General features: G+C 49.7%; 2 long non-coding RNA genes across 3 annotated transcripts in view; one reads left to right on the forward strand and one right to left on the reverse strand.

The window, feature by feature from the left end:
• LOC149361414 (uncharacterized) overlaps positions 1–1548 on the forward strand; it is a 25689-nt gene extending 24141 nt beyond the window's left edge. Inside the window, exon 4 of the long non-coding RNA XR_016288404.1 lies at positions 1357–1548. This is a non-coding gene — a long non-coding RNA (uncharacterized LOC149361414). The remainder of the gene's footprint in view (positions 1–1356) is intronic.
• Positions 1–5472, reverse strand: part of LOC149361415 (uncharacterized) — a 6833-nt gene extending 1361 nt beyond the window's left edge. The window contains exons 1-2 of one of the 2 annotated variants that reach the window (XR_016288406.1): positions 5288–5472; positions 3731–3786 (exon numbers count right to left, since the gene is read on the reverse strand). This is a non-coding gene — a long non-coding RNA (uncharacterized LOC149361415). Of the gene's footprint in view, positions 1–3730; positions 3787–4791; positions 4983–5287 lie in introns of those variants that run through there. The other variant, XR_016288405.1, reaches the window with a different exon arrangement.
• Positions 5473–15457: the final 9985 nt, after the last annotated feature.

Raw genomic sequence — 15457 nt, forward strand, 5'->3', positions numbered from 1 at the left:
ATGTAAAGCACAGCGCGGCTCAGCTAGTTGCTTTATAGGCAGTCATAAAGCATTTCATCTGAGTATCCTCAACCAATCACATCGCTACAGTACTAGTTGTACTGACCCCTGTTCATGAATGTGATCTGCAGAACTCACACAGACTATGCGCAAACTTTCTGAATGCAGTTGATCACTCCTTGCATCTACATCTTTATCCCTTTTCATCCCGAATTTTTGTGGCGAGCACAAAAATTTGTGGTGGTTTTATCTCGTTAAGAAGCTATTAAAAAGCTTGTAAACAAATTACGAGGGCAGTAAGTACAGCGGTTTTCAAGGGAGAACCATGTCCAGTATACTGAACACGGGGATTTATTTGTTGCCCTAGGAATAGCACATTTTCATCTTCACTTTAAGAATTGTAGCTACTTTCTTCACTATGAAGCACAGACTGTGGTTGGAATTTTTCCGCTTTGCCGCCTGAGTACGAATTGACATCAAGGTTTGAGTAGTCTCCAAACAAAATTTCCTGAATTTCCTCATTAGGTAGTCTTTCCTACAAATAAAACAACCGAATGGTGCTCAGAAGTATATTACTTGGACGACAAATCCACATCAGGGTGTTTCTCGAACGATAGTGGGAGTTATTTAATTTTGGCACCAAACAATATTGAAAATCAAATGTAACCTGCTTGCGCACGGATTAGAACAATACGAACAATTAAATCGTAGTGACCAGTACATTGGAGATAAAAATATTATCACATTGCGAAAAAACTACTCACAACTAGGGCAAACTTTTAACCGCATTCTTTCAAATGAAATTTGATTCACTTGCTAGAATTTATATATTTGAATTGGATGACGAGGAAACTTTAAAAGAAATTGTTTGCTTGAGCACGTTGCGCGTGGCGGTCTGCTCGTGGAAGCTGCCCTCCTAAAAAGATGCGGCCAAGAGAGGAACTATCATGATGGAGATATTCCTCGTCTCTTCCAGAAGCCGTCGAAATGGTTTTGGTTTTGATTTAGCTTTGTTTGATTTTTTTCATTGCTTTTTTTTCTGATGTCCAGTGTAGTGGTCGCTAGGTTGGAAAAGGTTATAAAGCTGCCGATTTCAATTTAAGTTTTACATGCAATAACAAATATATTTTTGAGCAGTAAAATATAAGAGTAAAAACAAAAAGTAAATAAAATTCAATAATCATTTTAGTAAAACATGGAATAAATAAACAAATAACTGAACAAACTCCAAGTCCTGCCCCCCAACCCCCCAAAAAAGTTCCGCAGTCCCTGCCCTCTAATGACATTGCTCTTTTGCAGCTGAGCTACTCCTCACCAAAGTATGTCTGTGAACCCAGATACCTTCTTCTCTCCCAGCATTCCCCATGAGTGGTGACTATGGACTTCAGACTGCCCTGTTCCTGCTCATGACTTACGCCTGCATCGACCTGCCCACTAGGACTGCTGCTGAAAGAAGCTCAAGATTCTGGCTTACTTCCACGACTGCCACTGATCAGCACTGGCAACTGATCTCTCCAATAGTGTGCTGTCTTCGTTGCCGCCACCACTGCCTAGAACTACTCTAACTGTGCTTACGGTGCACTCGCAAATGCCATACAGAGCTGGGTGTATCGACGGTACTGTTGTCTGCATTGATGGTGGCCCGGCTAACAAAGCTGCTGCTGTCATTCTATAGTCAAAGCTTGATTTAATAAAGTTGCACTCCAAAGAGTGGAAATCAAATGCAGTTTGAAACAAAGGGGACAGGTGTGTTACTTTTTCCCACACGAGTACATGCACCATGACATGGTGCACCATGTCATGGTGCATGTACTGCGAAATTGAGAATTGTGGTTTACAACAGTAAGTTCAAATCTCAATTCCAAACTATATATACTCACCTCTGCACAAAAACTTCAGTTCCTCAAAGACCTACATGTACACAGGAGTATAACGAATAGACGGAGGGGTATTAATAAACCGAGCATGTTACCACTCTGTTTGGGAGGGCGCACTTTGCTGGAGATTAATCTTTCTTGCTAACAGAGCAGAAATACTACAACAGAAAGCACAAAAACATGAAGCAGTTAACCAGCTCTAGAGATTTAAAGAATGGCACAACAGCCTAAGAGAGCTAAATAAGGCCCTGAAGTTTTGGAAGAAGAAACATCAATATAAATCGTGCACTAATAATACAATAATAAAATATTAGATATTAAGATAAATTTAGTCCTCACTTGAAGAAACAGAAGTTTCAATTCTTTGTGTTTGCACATTACCTACAGAAAAACTCTCCAGGTGATAAAACGCATGAAGGAAAACAGCAAAAATGCTGTCAATGCAGTGTAGCACTTCCACAAGAGTATTTCACAGGGTGCCTAAAATAGTACAGACACCAAATTTTTGTTTCGTGTTTTCTTTCAAATGATGCATTAGACATTAATATACATGTACCACTGTGCGATATTTGCCTATGGCCGGTAAATAATTTAGAATTATATTTCTTCTTGACGTTGTTTCGCTTTCATCAACTGAACGATGGCTGTGATGTGTAGTTGGTATCTAGGTCACATGAGACACGATAAAAACGGCAATACAACTGCTGATACGTCATTTGTTGCCATTCCATTTCTAGAAGCAGGCTGGTTTAAATGTTGTATTGAATCAAACCAACGTAAAAGCATGTATAATGAAGTTTCTTCCTGCTGACGCAACCTAAAGGCCAACTACATGTCACTGCCATTGTTCGGTTGATAAAACTGAAACAAGAACAACATGAAATAAGAAATTCAGTTATAAATTATTTAGCAGTTGCAGGCAAAAGCAAGTGGTGATTCATAAGTTCACTGTCCAATGCGTCATTTGCAAGAAGAAAACATGCAACTAAAAATAGGTGTCTGTAGTCCATTAAGAGTTTCAACTTTGAACCACTTGGGCACCTGACTCAAAGGCAACCAGACGAAGGGTTGTCTTGAATTCTAGTATACCCAAGCAACTGCTATACACGGCGACAGATCTGGGGGCATGTTGCCTCATAGAAGTTGCAACAGACGCTCTCAAGTGATTGCAAGAAGCTGTGGCCTATTACATGCCAAGATACCTTCAACAAAGCTATGTTTTGGACACCACCGCACATGTAGGTTTATGGTTTATGAGGGTTTAACGTCCTAAAGCAACTCAGGCTGTGAGGGACGCCATAGTGAAGGGCTCCGGAAATTTCGACCAACTGGGGTTCTTTAATGTGCACTGACATCGCACAGTGCTTCCACACAAGACTTTTTTTTTTAGGAATTTTAGGCATTAGGAAACCCGCATATTTCAGGTCAGCAGCAGAGCAAAATAATCACTGAGCCACCACAGCAGCTTCACATAAAGGGTGCTCCCACAGAACAATAGCTGTTATATATGTACAAGAGGCTGTGTATAGCTTGTTCTATATGGCACACTGTCTGCTTATGAATCTAGTACAGACTTGTACAGATCTAAATCTGCTGCTTTCATTCCGTAGGCAAATTACATAGGTGCATTTGTGTTTCCCCAACTTCTCTCTCTGCAAATCACGTAGCCGAAAGTGCTCCGAACAACTTTCCAAACAACAGCGTACCGTAAAATGCAGAGGTGCCAAAATACACACTCCACAATAAAAGTAAATACATTGCGGGCATGCTTTCAAAAATTCAAACTTTTTAAAACTTGACCAGGAGCATGCTCTGAACCTGTGGAAACAGCGAAAGTATGCATTACGCCATACCAATCTCGGCTCACTGTGGTAATGAGGTCAAGGTAGAATCCAGCTGGTGGAAGGATCTGCAAATAAATAAAGGTGCACGCTGCAGAAGCTGCAGATCAGAGTAATGCTACAAACACGGCCAGTTTGCACAAATGAATTCAACAAACTCGCTCCGAGAATTGAGTACAGCAAGTGAGGGCTCCTGCTGCAGCAGAAAAACGAAGTAACGACATTGGTAGCTGCTGGTTGATACACACACGAATTAATTGTTTCGTAAATGCACTAGATGTGCATTTCCAAAACAATTAATTACAACAAACGAAACAGTGTAGTGGATTCACTGATACGGTAAATGCTGCATATGCTGCTTGCATGGATGAACTGTTCTGGAAAGTGGTTATAGCAGCTGCTGCCTTGTCCCTTGACAGCCACGTGAAGTCCACACAGCAGCCGCTAGCTCTCCTCCAAAAGACATGCTGGCTCAGCGTCATCTTTGGTTTGTCTGAATACCCTCTCAGTGCCCTTGGCAGCGGCTTAAAGGCACGCACTGCCTGTTACTTATGAATGCATTAATTTTTTTTCTGGAAATCTTTGCCATAGCTTCCTCGAATGCATTGGAGCACACAGAACAAGTGTTGGGAAACTATGGTAGGGACAGGCATCCCAAATGTTTAAACAAACTGAAAGAATTATACCAATGCAGTTATTTCGGTTGTAAAACGATAAATATTTCCATGGGCATCGACCTAGTGCTAGCTGAAGGCTAATGAAGTCACGTATTCCTTGCGGCATCCGTCGCCTTACACATGAGTTACTTGGCAGTGACGGGCCTGAGCGGATAAGCACAATGAATGCATTGCTGCAGTCTCATGCTGTACAGAAGGTTCGTGGCACTCCCAGGTACGCCAGTTATTTTTTTCACACTGAGCCAGCTCATATTTAAACTTAGGCTCTCCGCTGGCCAGCAACCCCTTCTTTCGCTCTTCGGAAGTATCACAAAGAAGCTGATCTCCTGCATTGCAGCACCGCGTGAAAAAGGAAGGAAAACATACAACTGGTCTGCACATGTAAACGCCACCTACCTGTCGGGAATCCCGACGCTTTCATAGCGCAAGTCACGTACCCCATCTGCTGAAGCTGCGAGGAAGGCAGTAAAATCCCACAGTCCAGCGCGTTTACGCTGGCACACACAGAAATAACAGCTGCGGCCAAATTGTACAGAGGCCATGAGCGAAGGAGATGAATCTTGAAAAAGACAAACCTTCGTTAGAGGCAACCGACTATCTATAGGTGCACAGTAACAAACATGCAACAGTCCTCTCAAGCGCGAAAAAATGACCTACTCGACGCCACTCCGCGGTCTCCTCGCGCGCCTTCACCCGCATGATGTCGCGAAATTTACATCAGAAGACGCCGCATTAATAATCGAGACCGTCACATACTTGCGCAGTCGTGCAGCAGCTCTTTCAACAAGCCACAAGGCGGTGACAGAGCGACGACGAACACTTTTTATCTGGTTGGCGGGCAAGTAGGAAACAGCATCGCGCGTGCACAACGAATTACTTTGACAGCACTCACCTCAGTATGGAAAAGGTTGAAGGTAGGACTGCCTAAACCATGAACTGAGAGCAAAATTCACCGAGCTCGCATCTACCAAAACAGCAGCGGGCCGATTCACGAGAGAGAAACGAAAGCGCAGATAGCGCAACGAGGCGCTGGAGCATGCACGAGTTCGCCCGTTCTCTGAAACGCGCGCCATCCTCGGCCTCGGCCAGCCTCGGCATAACTTTAGGCGTCTGGGTTTGAGAGTTACATGCCGCAAAAACAGAAAACCGAAAAACCCTCCGGCGTCACATCCGCCAACCGTCCTCCTTTCCACCTGCTCTCTGGGCGCGCATGCGCAGTTCTGCGGAGTTTGTTCTCTCGATGTTCAGGTGTCCTAGCCGGGGCTGCATCGCCAAACGCCCCTTTATACAACCGCCGCGCCGCCTATCCGCTCTATTGCGCATGCGCAGCTGGCGGAGCGCCGGCACCGACACGGCCGCCGCAGGCACGCTAACCGCGCTAAACGCCGTGCGAGGCGAGCGGTGTGTGGAGACGTCACGCACATGTGCAGCTGGTGGAGCGCCGGCAACCACACGGCCGCTGTAGCCACACTAAACGCACGAAGAGCCAGGCAAGGCCAAGTCCCATCACAGCTGCGGCGGTTGCCATGAGAACGGCTATGCTCTCCGGCACCGACACGGCCGAGGCGCAGCCACGACGACGGCTTGAAACCTGCCGTAGTGATGTATTCCTACAAAAATGTTTTTGTCCTCTAGTTTCCTGACAACCAAACTTTTTCTCGCCTGGGAGCTGGTTGTTAACACCAAAACTATGCCGTGAGGGAAGAGATCAAGTACGTGAAAGAGCTGGGTAGTTCTTGCCTTCGGCCAAATTCGCACGCAGCCTTAGCGTTGCTGCGGCGACAGAGGCGTGAGAAAGACGACATCGCGCTAGTGGTACCAGACGCGCTTTTCCTCTCAGTGTTAGTGCGTCAGTAGTACTACTGTAGGTTTCGCCTCGACGCGTAGACCCGGTCGGTAGGGATGGATGAGCTTGAACAGCGTTGCTTCTACCGTGCTGCGCCAGATGGCAGCACCACCGGAGCGCCACGCGGCAGCGGCGCCAGTAGTTTGCTCCGTCTACGACAGATGGCGCCACTATGAGGCTCGCCGCTTCTGGCCTTGGCGCGCAGTGGCGCGCAGTGCATCGATGGTACTCTAATGATATCGGTTAAGCAATTAGCCTGATTTCTAGTCAGACCGCATAAATAACACCGAGTAAGAAAGTGGCCGAGTTGGGGAATCGAAGCAGGGTATCCGGAGTGGGAGACGAGAGCGCTAGCTATTGCGCCATGCCAGCTCGATGGGTTTGAATGATCAAAGGCGCATTTAGTGAGTGCGGTGTCTTCATTCACTCCCATCTTCCGCCCTTCCTGTGGTGGTGGTGGTGAAAAACATTTATCGTCTAATAATTTTTTCACAGAAAGGGGATTGGGGTAGGACACTATTGGCCCTTTGCCTCACAATACTAGGTGGAGCCCCTATTCTGGGGCCTATTGGCATGCAACGCCGCCCGCGTCCGTCGAACCAAGGCCTTTTGGGTCTTTAGGTGGCGACAGCCGAGCAGGGCCGCCTGCCAGTCCCCTCTGGTGCGGTTGGAGTTGAGGGGGGTAGATGGGTTTGTTTGACACGCCCAAACCATGTGCAAGGTGTCAGCCAACCTCCCCACAGAACTGGCACGCGCCATCAAAGGATTACTGAAATGTTTAAGCACCACCGGGCATAGTACAGTGCTGAGAGAAAATTTGGAGGAGGCGTTGTTCCGGTCGATCCAGACCCTTAGAAGGGGCCGGGTAGCGCCGATGCTCCTCGTAGTAATCGCGGATGTGTTTGAATGTAAGGGCCAGATAGTCTGATTGGAAGTAGCCTTCCAAGAACAGGGAGATAGCCCGGGGAGAGAGTGCGCGGGCGGCCTGATCGGCCTGTTCATTTCCATGGAGTTCCCTGTTGTCCGGGGCCCTCAATCAGGTTGCGTGCAGTTGGATCTTCGCATAGGCAGGTATTTGCAGTATGCGCCAGGCAAGCGGGGGAGCCCAGCCCAGCTCATTGTTCCGGCAGGCCCCTTGCGAGTCGGTGAGGACTAGGGGTGTGCGAATATTCGATAATTTCGAATATTCGATCGAATAGCACGGTATTCGATATTCGCTTCGAACCGAATTCTCGGTATTCGAAATTTCGAAGTATTCGTCTCGCGCGAATAGTGTTACTGGGACGCTTGCCCGCTTGCTTTATGTGGTTTCGGTTCCGAGTATTGCCGCATAGATGGCCTTTTTTTTATCGCACTTTCAACGCTCGGGGATCAGCCAATACGCAAATCACGATCGCGCCGGGGTGCGAACCCAGCGACACGCGAAAGAAAGGTGAGGGCGACGCGCTCTTGCGACAGATCGTGTGTTCTGGCCGTCTTCGAACCTCCGCACTAAGGTTGCCATAAGTCGCGTCCCTACCACCATGTCGAGGCAGACGCAATGAAGGAAGAACACAGCCGACAGTCGTCTAAGCTTCAAAACAAGAAACCTCCGTTTATTGTCAGCGAACCCTTTATTCTATGGCTGGCGGTGACGTTATCGATGAGCTCGCACACCTCAAGTACTCGAACGCGGGCATCGCCTTACCGCTTTTAACCCCCCCCCCCCCCCACCTCCCGGCCCCCTTTTTTTTTCAATAGAGCTGCGGAAAAGATTATCTGATAGGACAGATGCGACGATAAACACGCAGCCCTACCGCGCTATCGCTTCACCCTATCAGGTGACGAATCATGCGTACCGAACATGGGCGACCGTTCCCTCGGCAGCATTGAAGCAAGCCATCGTATTACCGGCGGAGGCGAGGAAAATGCAGCGGCAGCGCGGGGACCCGATGTCGCCGAAGTGTATACTTACTTCAATGGAAAGGGCGTATTTAGCATGTGATAACGCCAAGCTTTTTTTGCACCCGTGGAGGATTACTGCCGTTAACGCTCGGCATCGGGGAGGTTGCTGACGCATACGTGACTGCCGAACTTTAGTAGGTCGGAATGATTGCATCCGTCTATGACTGGCGTCTTTTCTTGCTATTGTGACGGCTTGCGGATTGGTGGGAACGGAACGCCGTCGTAATCAGGGCATTGAGCCGTCTTCGGGTGGTGTGCCGCCCTCCGTCGCCGCAACTCGGGCATCCGGTACGTTGGAGGCTCAGATCATTTTTGGAAGCGCGATGCTAAGTGCTGCTCGGAGGTACTACTGGGGACAATTTTGCCAGGAGGCGCGAGCGGTGCGAATGACGTTTCGCTTGCTGCGCTAGAGTTTTAAGAGTTTTAGAGATTTAGAGTTTTAAGAGTTTTTTTAGAGTTTTAATGTAACCGGAACGATGTTCAGATCCTTCAGTTTGATAAGCGAAGCAACGCTCCGGCATACATCAGCCACGAGCTGCTAGTGAAATGCAAAAAAAAATGCATCGTGCGACACGCCTTCTCAGAGTGACGGCATAGGCTGGGAAGAGCGCCAGTTTGCCGCCCTAAACGAAAGAGAGACAGAGCAGAGCCAACGTTTCCATACGAGCACCCCTCGGATAGCGAAATAGACGCGCCAATCTCCGGCCGCAAGGTGATGGCGATACATTTGAACCGCGCGCGGAGCGTCCTGAACGCTATGTCCCCGACAGTACGGCCAACCTATCGGCGTTGTGGGAGCTTTGGATACGCGATGGTGCGATGCTGCCAGTGCTGCTAGGAGGTCCGGTCAGCCTATGTTCGATTTTAACATCTTTGGCTGCAGCAGTCCCATCGGCGTAACCGAAAAGAAGGCGCAATCCAAGCCAAGAAGTGAGGATCCTAAACTATAGAAACTCAAGCAACCCAAGTGGCAAGTCGGTGCACCGAACGTGATTGCCGAGCTCAGTGTTAGACATTCGACCCGTTCGACCACTGGTCACCGGTAGTGCAGAATATCCTTTTTTTTTCATTATTGTTCTCAGTGCTCTTGCTGCAGTGTAGTGCAGTTACTCCTATGGTTTCAGTTACTGGCTGTACTACTGGCACCGTTCTGTTATACTGTTATTTTCTGTATTTATCTCTAATTTCTGATTAGAAAGCAGGCGGTATTTTTATGTGTTTTAACTTTTTAATACAAAAGCGGTAAAAATTGTTCTTAACTCACTTTAGGTGCTCTCTTAAAATTTTGAAGCATGGTTTTAAATAAAGCCTCAGTGCAGTTTGTAATGGCCTCGTGTGTTAGGAAAATAAATGGTTTTGGAAAGGCCTACTGTCATTCAGCCTTTTTTTAGTGCCAGAAGTACTATTCGAACTATTCGCTTCGAAATTATTCGAAGAAAATTGCTATTCGCTTCGAATTCGCTTCGAATCAAAAAACCACTATTCGCGCACCACTAGTGACGACGTGGTTCGACTTGGGATTAGTGAGAGCCAGAGCAATGGCAATCTCCTCCGCGTGTGTTGCGCTGTAGGCTTTGAAAGTGAGCCCGGTAACTGCGTTTGTGTTGTGCACGACTGCGGCCTTGTACCACTCCCCGTGGAGTGGGCCGGCAACGTCCACGTAATACACGTGTTGTGTGTTACCATACTATCGAGCCAACGCTTCCCCGCGCGCCTGGTGACGACCGATATGGCCTTCTCTGGACATGTTACGGGGATAGGGTCCGACCGTGAGGGCGCGTCTCCAGGGTTCTGGCACTCTGTCCCTTTCCTCATTGTGGTAGTCGTCTTTGATGTGTAGTCGGTCCAAGAGGCGGTGACCAGACGTGGTCTGTGCAAGACGCGTGTATTAGTTGACTAAGTGGGCTTCTCGATGTGCCCGGAATGTGTTCACCCCACCCAAGGCCAGTAGTCTCTGGTTGGATGTAGCGACCGGGAGATCGAGAGCCCGCTTGATGACCTTCCTGTGGATGACCTCCAGTTGGTCATCATCGTGTTTGCGCAGGTGCAAGTAGGGGGTTGAGGCGAGGATCATACTCGTTACGAAAGCATGGGAAAGCCGTAGTAAATCCTTGCTTCGTAATCCACCCCGCTTGTTGGAGACCCGGCGGACCATGCGGCTTACCGGGCCTCCCACCGTGCGAAGTTTCGCTAGGGTGGTGTCGACCCTGCGGTGGTGGTGTATGAAGAGGCCGAGGACACGGATCTCCTTGGCCTCCCGGATCGGTCCCGAGGGGAGACTGATGCGAAGCGGAGTTGTGTCTCGAGGGGAGGGACGTAAGTGCACAAATTCTGATTCAGCTGGGGCGCACTTGAGTCCGCAGTAGGCCGCGTAGTCGTCGACTAGGGTAGTCGCTGCTTGCAGGCAGGATTCCATGTGGCCCAGGTTACCTTGCGTGGCCCAGATTGTAATGTCATCCGCATAAAGAGCGTGATGTATCCCGCGCAAAGAGGACAAGTTGGAGGGAACACGAAGCATTGCCGAATTGAAGAGCAGGGGAGACAGGACCGCGCCTTGAGGTGTTCCCCTCCAGCTGATGGTGTATGGCCCGTGCTCCACATCTTGTACGTGTGTATAGTCTTGACAGTCTGTAAGAAATTGTCTTATGTAATGGAATGTTTTGTGGCCACAATTGGTGTTACTGAGGGGGTCCCGGGTTACTTTCTGTTGGACGTTGTGGAATGCGCGTTTAGGATCCAAGGCAAGGACCACCTTGTCTTTGTGGGGGGACATTCGACAGGATCTAAGATGTCGTGGTGGAGCTGCAGAAGTATATTCTTTGCTGATTTGTGAGGGCGAAAACCGAATATGGTGTCCGCGAAAATGCGCTGTGTTTCGAGATAATCGGAGAGTCTGTCGTGCACCATCCTCTCCATCAGCTTGCCGACACAAGACGTGAGGGAGATGGGGCGAAGGTTCTCCACATCAATAGGTTTGCCGGCCTTCGGCATGAAGGTCACGAGAGCCAATTTCCAATGAAGAGGGAGGGAAGTTTCTCCGTCCCAAATGCTATCGATGTAGTCGAGGAGCGCTGCGTAGGCTGCGTCTGGACGGTTGGCCAAGAGCTTGACCGCAACTTTATCTGGCCCAGGTACACTATCCCGCTTCATCATGCTTAAGGCCGCCCAGAGGTAGTGGAGATGGAACGGGATGTCCAGCACCCTGTGATCTTCGCCTGCATACGAGTATTCCGCCGGCCGGGGGGCCTTAGTGGTGCACAGGTATCCACCCCTGAGCGTATGCGCTAGCTGTGTTGTAGTTCCTGTAAAGTTGGGCAAGACCCTATGGAACTGGCGTTGGGTTTCCGTGCGTGTTTGTATTGGATCGATGAGAGCGCGGAAAAGGCGCCACGTGTTACGGCCAGACATCTGGCGCGCAGCCGCGTTCCACTGGTCCACCCAGTTAGTGTCGGCAAGCTGAGTAGCATATTCCGCTGGCTGTTGTGGAAGTTCGAGGATGCGTTTCCTTAGGCGCTGCTATGTTTCTGTTTCTTCCACCGTTTGGTAAGGCTGCGGCGTGTTTCCCAAAGGTGGAGCAAGTGGTTTTCCACGTCCGTTTGTGTTTCTGTGAGCTGTATCTGCTTTTCGTGTCCTCTTAGTGGAGACGTGAGCGATTTGGACCAGGCATCGTACCCCGACTGGAAGGGGTCTACGATAGGTAGAGAGGAGAGGAAAGCCGTCCAGTCCGGGACACGAGCTTGTGCTAGTGGGCGTTTCAGAGGACGCATGTAAATGGTTGTGCTGATTATACTGTGATCACTACCCTGAGTGTCCTCTGTATTCAGCCAGTCGGCATGGCGTATGTTGCGTGTAAATGTGATGTCCGGGCAAGTATCTGGTTGAATCGAATTGCCGACACGTGTTGGGTTAGCGGGGTCAGTGTGTAGGGTGAGTTAAAGTGTGGAAAAAAGTTCCGCATGCTTCCGCCCACGCCTGTCCTCTCGGGGGTACCCCAATAGCCTACTCGGGCCGTTGAAGACGCCGACGATCAGGAGGGGATCCCTTCCCGCCATTCCCGCCACCTGCATAGCTTGGGTGAAAATTTCATTGAACGCGACGTTCTTGAGTTTCGGTGGGCAGTATATGTTTAGAATGTGTATAGGTGGGTCAGACCGTTTTAGGGGCAGCATTCACACCATCGTGTATGTGAAAGGCGGTGTCACCTGCTTAGCTTGGGTGAAAATTTCATTGAACGTGACGTTCTTAAGTCTCGGTGGGCAGTAAATGTTATAGGTGGTACATATTGAATGCCACCAGCGCAAACGACGCAGACAAAGTAGAAGAAGACACAGGACACAGGGGCGTTGCATCAATACACGTTTGAAAGAGCATGCAAATAATCTGGAAGCTAACAAATCTAATAATCTAGTTGACCATGTTCGAGAATGCCAATCTTGTTTTCCTTCATTGCCTTACTGTGATATCCTCTACAAACACCCAAACAAAGATTATGGAAGCATATCACATGAGGAAAAAAACAAGGTTATGCGTCAGTAAGCCATCTATTTCATTATATAAGAGTTAGGTTGCATACCTTGATGCCACGTAGAAACATGGGTTGTGTTCACTAGCTGATAAGTTGGCCACTTTTTCTATAAAATGTACTACTTTCCTTGAATAAAATTTCAGTTGTGAGTCAGCGCTTGTCCTGTGTCTTCTTCTACTTTGTCTGCGTCGTTTGCGCTGTTGGCATTCAATATGTACCACCAACTCGCCCGTTTGGCTATAGTTATAGGTGGGTCAGACCGCTTTAGGAGCAGCACTGACACCATCGTCTATGGGAAAGGCGGTGTTTTGGGAAGCGTGACCTCCTGCGCAGTATATCGCTTGTGAAAGCGTGTACATGTCTGCGGGTTGTGTTGAAATGTAGTGTAGTTTGTGAGTTTGGCACCGGCGCCGGGTTCATGAAGGGCAACCATGGGGACGAGGAACTCAAGGGTCTCAAGATAGAGGCGGAGATCAGCCCGCTTCTTGCGGTTCTTGAGACTTCGGCAGTTCCACTGCGTTAGTGTAAGCGACTGAGTTGTTCTTGCTCGCGACATAGGGTTGGGGGCAATGATCGGAGGCGGAGGGTGGGGCGCGCTGACGTGCAGGAGTCTTCCGAAGAGTCAAGCTCATCGGGAATCGCTGTATTGAATTTTGAGGGGCGGTTAGCGTCCCTGATGGGCCCTGTGCGTGTTATAACACGCGGATTGTCTTTTATCCATTTTTTGATAATGTGTGTTATGACTTGTGTCACCTGTGCGATAGCACTCTCCTTGTGACGCGCGATGGTATCGTGGATAATTTTGGGGAGGTCAGCCAATTGTGTTTTGATCGCGGTCACCCGAGTCTTCAGGGCCGCGGCGCGACCCTCCGCAGGATTAAGAACCTCCCTTTCTCGTCGTTCGACGCGGGCGGAGTAGGTAATTGGGCTTAGAGCGAGTAAAGCTCGATGACTAGTTTGTCGTTTTGAGCTCGCAAGAGGGCGAGCGCGCGCTTTAGTTCCCATGTCTGGGTGGTGCTGGTGGGGGAGGAGGGAGGACGGGAAGGAGAGGAGGCGGCCGTCGCCCAGCTGCCTACCTTGGGTTGGTTGCAGGTGGCGCCACCAGATGAAGCGCTGAGAGCTGGGAACTTTGCTTCTCCAGGAGGTGGCGTTACTGCTGCTGTCTTTCTAGGGGGAGGCGGCACGCCATGGCGTGGCGTCTTCTGGCCAGAATTGGCTCCCTTTGGTGGCTTGATTGGCGTCCTGGGCCCTGGCTGCGGAAGCCGGATGAATTTGCTGGTGCTTTCGCGGGAGAGCTAGTGAGGTTCGGGCCCCCGCTGATTGTGCACATCGGATTGCAATCGTGGGGGGCCATAACCTCAGTACCAACACCCACGTTTTGGCCACTAAGGCCGCATCTTTCTTTGACCGGGGTGGGATAGTTGTCCACCCAGTGCCCCAGTGTGCCGCAACGGTAGCACGCTGTCACTGCTTTTTTGTATTCCTTGGCGGGAGTCAGTTGTGCGTTATAGGGACGCAACGTGGAACGTTGCGTCCTTCGAAAGTCAGTACAGCTACGTTCGATTGTCCCAGCTTCCGCCCATGGACTACTTCACCACCGCGCCACTGCACATTATGTTTCTGGGACTCACTTGTTCCTAGGTTGTGAACAGAAATCACACCGGAACACACTTCACCGGTGAACTTGAGGTGTCCGTGAAGCGTGAGTGATCCTTTGCTCGTGGGGAGTTGAATGTCCGTGAGGAGCTTTTTACCTACTTCGGGGTTCTGCGTGCCACAGACAATTATGTTTTGTTCTCAATTTGGAGAAATAGCAACGTTGTGAATGTGCTGCCTACCGATGAGTTGAGATATGGCAGCCCCGAGTTCACTGCTGAAAGGCTGTCTTGAGGGCGACCATACTGCGTGGCCTCAGCACGATCAAGTAATCGACAGGCTTCATCATGTCTGTTGGCTTGGGCCTGCACTTGGAGAGTGGTGAAGAAGTCTTCAGTGGAGATTTAGAAGACGGAGTGCGAGCGTCTCCCGTTGCTGAGTTGTCGACAGGACTCTTCGGCATTGCAGCTCCTCGTGCGTTCTGCCGGCGGCAGCGCCGGCTCTCAACGACTTGAAAAACGAAAGCTTGCTGCGCCGAAATGGTGGATGGGCCGTCCCCTGGCTGGCTTACATTGACAGACGACCACGACGAAGTCGTGGGAACGTAGCCGCTTTGCTCAGCCAGAGCCATGTTGAGAGGTTGACCGGTGGGCGTCTCCGCAACCCTTTGCGGGGGAGCCGGAGTCGTTAGGCTCAGCTCGACCGCTACGTGGTGATGCGGAGGGTTGCTCGAAATGGCCGAAATTGGGCGTAACTGGGTCAGATCGGGGTCTCTAGGATCCTGCTGACTTCACGGATGAAGTCGCACAGGTTTGATAGGTGTTACATCAGACTGCCACGGTTCCAACCGAAAATTGACGGCGCGATGCGCCATGCGTCCGATCGCTCCGCGCTCAAACGCGGCGTTCCTCTTCCTGTTACGGAGAGGTTCAGGTGTTCGTCCAGATATGCGAGACATACACATTTCCTTTCCTCAAGAAACAATTTACCGAAGAGCAGGTCCGGTCAGCGAGCGTCGAGGAGTACGGACACGGACACGTCGGCTCCGCGAACTGAGTGGTTTAATGGCGGATTTTTTCCTACGTTGACCGTAAATGTGTTTTAAACCTGTTTCCTAAGGTACAAGGAACCCGAGGATACCACATTTGTGC

Source organism: Amblyomma mixtum, chromosome 2 (assembly GCF_055824585.1).
Source record: "Amblyomma mixtum isolate Tamu chromosome 2, ASM5582458v1, whole genome shotgun sequence".
NCBI classification, from domain to species: domain Eukaryota; kingdom Metazoa; phylum Arthropoda; class Arachnida; order Ixodida; family Ixodidae; genus Amblyomma; species Amblyomma mixtum.